The sequence below is a fragment of the Amblyraja radiata genome, chromosome 40 (genome assembly GCF_010909765.2).
Source record: "Amblyraja radiata isolate CabotCenter1 chromosome 40, sAmbRad1.1.pri, whole genome shotgun sequence".
NCBI lineage: Eukaryota > Metazoa > Chordata > Chondrichthyes > Rajiformes > Rajidae > Amblyraja > Amblyraja radiata.
The window spans coordinates 1,680,644-1,684,906 of NC_045995.1; the positions used below are offsets into that span (position 1 = coordinate 1,680,644).

A 4,263-nucleotide genomic window follows, 5' to 3' on the forward strand; every position below is an offset into this window, starting at 1 on the left:
GAGCATTGTCCCCCTCAGCTCCCTCTTTTACTCCACGTATTCGTATATTTTGACGTCTTGATCGAGCTTCTAGGTCAACATATTTATCAGAAACCTTTGTAAGTTGGCTCTTGAAATAGACAGCCTCAAGAGCCATGTGGTCTAATTTTAGTCACCAGTCTCCCGTGCGGGACCTTATCAAAGGCTCTCTGATAGCCCCCCCTCTCCCATATCAACTCTTTTTTGTCAGCTATAAAAACCTGGATGCAACATAATTTCCTCACATCCGCCATGTCATTAAAACCTCCTTCTTTCATCTCCGCAACGTCGCCAAACTCAGACCCTCTCACACCGCCCGCTGCTGAAAGACTCATCCATGCCTTCATCTCCTCCCGACTGGACTATTGCAACTCACTTCTCCTTGGCATCAGCTCCACCTACATCAACCGACTCCAACTGGTCCAGAACGCAGCCGCCCGACTCATCACCCATACCAAATCCTGGCATCACATCACTCCAGTCCTCAAACAACTTCACTGGCTTCCCATCTCCCACCGGATCACCTACAAAATCCTGATCCCCACCATCTGGCCCCCCCATATCTCACTGACCTGCTCTCCCCCTACCAACCCTCACGGTCCCTCAGATCCACATCAGCTGGTCTCCTCTCCATCCTCAAGTCCAACCTCCGCAGTTTTGGGGACAGAGCCTTCTCCAGGCCAGCTCCCAGACTCTGGAACTCCCTCCCCCAACTGATCTGCAATTCCGTGTCCCTCACCATCTTCCAGTCCCGCCTCAAGACCCATCTCTTCACCTCTGCCTATCCTTAGCCCCACGTCCCCGTCCCTTTTCATCTGTGCATTAATTGCCTCATACTGTGTTTTGTCTTGAATTCTGTCTTTACTTTGTGTACTAGTCATGTCTCTACTATTTATTTCATTTCCCTTACATGTTTTTCCTCTACCTTCTAAATTTTTGTACGGTGTCCTTGAGACTCTTGAAAGACGCCCATAAATAAAATTTATTATTATTATTATTATTATTAAAGTCTAGATACACTACATCCACTGGCACCCCTTCATCCATTTTACTTGTCACATCCTCAAAAAATTCCAAACGATTAGTCAAACATGATTTCCCTTTCATAAATCCATGTTGACTTGGACTAATCCTTTTACTGCTATCCAAATGCCCCATTATTACCTCTTTAATAATTGACTCCAGCATCTTTCCCACCACTGAAATCAGGCTAACTCGTTTGTAATTCCCCGTTTTCTCTCTCGCTCCTTTCTTGAAAAGTGGGATAACATTAGCTATCCTCCAATCCACAGGAACTGATCCTGAATCTATTGAACATTGGAAAATGATCACCAATGCGTCCACTATTTCTAGAGCCACCTCCCTGAGGACCCTGGAATGCAGACCATCAGGTCCTGGGGATTTATCATTCTTCAGTCCCATTAGCCTACCCAATACTATTTGTCGCCTAATGAAAATACATTTCAGTTCCTCTACCCCCTTAGATGCTCTGTCCTCCAGTACATCTGGGAGATGGTTTGTGTCTTCCATAGTGAAGATAGATACGAAGTACCTATTCAACTCTTCTGCCATTTCCTTGTTGCCCATAATAATTTCACCCGTGTCTACCTTCAAGGGACCCACATTTGACTTTGCTACTCTTTTTTTCCTTAACATATCGAAAGAAGCCTTTACTGTCCCTCTTTATATTCCTGGCCAGCTTCCCTTCATACTTCATCTTTTCAGCCCGTATTGCCCGTTTTGTTTCCTTCTGTTGTCCTATGAAAGTTTCCCAATCCTCTGGCTTCCGGCTACTCTTTGCTGTGTTATACATCTTTTCTTTTAGTTTTATTCTATCCCTAACGTCTCTTGTCAGCCACGGTTGCCTCCTACTCCCCTTAGAATCTTTCTTCCTTTTTGGAATTAAATGATCCTGCGTCTTCCGCATTATGGCCAGAAATTCCTGCCATTGCTGTTCCACCGTCATTCCTGCTAGAATTCCTTTCCAGCCTACCTTGGCCAGCTCCCCTCTCATGCCTTCATAGTTTCCTTTGTTCAACTGCATCACTGCCACTAACGTTCTCCTTCTCAAATTGCAGATTGAAACTAATCGTGTTATGATCACTACCTCCGAGCGGTTCCTTTACCTCGAGTTCTCTTATCATATCTGGTTCATTGGACAACACTAAATCCAGAAATGCCTTTTCTCTGGTCGGCTCCATTACAAGCTGCTCTAAGAATCCATCTCAGAGGCCTTCTACAAACTCTCTTTCTTGGGGTCCTGAACCAACCTGATTTTCCCAGTCTACCTGCATATTGAAATCCCCCATCACCACAGTGGCATTACCTTTGTTACATGCCAGTTTTAACTCCTGCTGCAACTTACCCCCTACATCCGGGCTACTATTTGGGGTTCTGTAAATAACACCAATTAGTGTCTTCTTGCCTTTGCAATTCCTCAACTCAATCCACAGAGACTCTACCTAGTCAGTCCCTATGTCTCCCCTCGCAAGGGACTGAATTATATCCCTCACCATCCCTCTGCCCACCTGCCTGTCCTTTCAATAGGATGTATAACTCTGAATATTAAGTTCCCAGGCCCGATCCTCATGCAGCCACGTCTCAGTAATCCCCACAATGTCATATCTACCAACCTCTAACAGCCTCAAGCTCACCAACTTTACTTCTTATACTTCGCGCATTCATATACAATACTTTTAATTCCTTACGCATCTCACCTTTCACATCGATCCCTATTACACTTGGCTATACACTCCTATCCCATTGTGAGCCTTTCCCGTTAATTCAGGAGTCATTAACCATCCCTTTACTCTCTTTCCCTTTAACTGCGCCCTCGACTATCCCATTTGATACCCCACCCCCCTTGTTCAGTTTAAACCCACCCATGTAGCAGTGGCAAACCTGCCTGCCAGAACGCTGGTCCCCCACCTGTTAAGATGCAATCAGTCCCTTTTGTACAGTTCCCCCTTACTCCAAAACAGATCCCAGTGATCTAAGAATCTAAATCCCTGCCCCCTGCACCAGTTCCTCAGCCACACATTCAGGTCCCATATCTCCCTGTTCCTGCTCTCGCCAACATGAGGAACTGGAAGCAAACCGGAGATAACAACCCTGGAGGTCCTGCTTTTCAGCATTTTTCCGAGCTCTAAAGTCACGCTGCAGAATATTCACCCCCTTCTTTCCGACATCGTTTATGCCGACATGCACTACCTCTTCCGGCTGTTCACCTTCGCCCTTGAGTATTTTCTGCACTCTGTCCGTGACATCCTGGCACCAGGAAGGCAGCACACCATCCTCGAATCCCGTCTGTTCCCACAGAAACCCCTGTTCGTACCTCTCACAATGGAGTCTCCAACTACAATGGTGTTGCCTGACGTTGGCCTCTTTGGTTTTGGCTCAACAGCCCTTTTTGCTTCACAAGCCAGTCCGCCACTCAGTGTGATGGTGTCTTCTGTCCCGACATCTTCTAAGTGGGTGAACCTATTCACAAGAGGTACACTGTGATGTCTATCAGTGATGATAGCACTCTGCATGATAACCCGGGATACACTGCTGCCTCCTAATAATAGAAGATAAAATGTGTTAGGGAGTATTTTATATCTTTTCATGTTTTATATTATGTAAGACAATATCAACATATCAATAGGGAAATTATACATGTATGCATGTCCTGGTAGATGGGATGGCAAATCTGCAAATGTTCAAATTAGTGCTCATTATGGCACAGTGCCTACAGTGAAAAACACTTTTGTGAAGACAGGCTCTGAAGAGTGGAGGGGCAGAAGCTGCAGAACTTCTGCCCCTCCAGACTTAGGTCTGCATGGACTTCAATTCATAAAATGTCAATCTCTTCTTAATGTCAATGAGACTTGCACTGTAATTTACTACCATAGATAAGTTGGTTCAAGTTAGGGTGGAGGGGCAGAGGCTTCAGAAAAACCCATCTCATAGTCATTAAGTCTGCATGGACTTCAATTCATCTCATTTCAACCTCTTCTTAATATTAAAGAGACTAACACTGTTACTATCATTAGTTCAAGTTCAAGTTCACAAACACCAATTCATTTCTACATAAACATCAACCATTTCTGACCATTTATCACTCCGATGGAAGCCTCTAAAGTGCAGTCAATATTCCTCCGTTGTTCTCCCAGGGCCTGGAAGCGGCCCCGTTACAGCCTCCCCCCTGCGGAGATGATCCAAACACACTCCTCGTTCGCGAATCGGCCGATTCTTAATTGAGAC

At 45.3% G+C, this 4,263-nt stretch overlaps 1 long non-coding RNA gene across 1 annotated transcript; it reads right to left on the reverse strand.

Moving 5' to 3' along the window:
- Positions 1-228: 228 nt before the first annotated feature.
- On the reverse strand, positions 229-4,006 carry LOC116967620. Its single transcript, XR_004410280.1, has 4 exons — positions 3,829-4,006; positions 2,634-2,643; positions 2,259-2,261; positions 229-239 (listed from the first exon to the last, which is right to left on the reverse strand). It is a non-coding gene; the product is annotated as an uncharacterized LOC116967620 (long non-coding RNA).
- Positions 4,007-4,263: the final 257 nt, after the last annotated feature.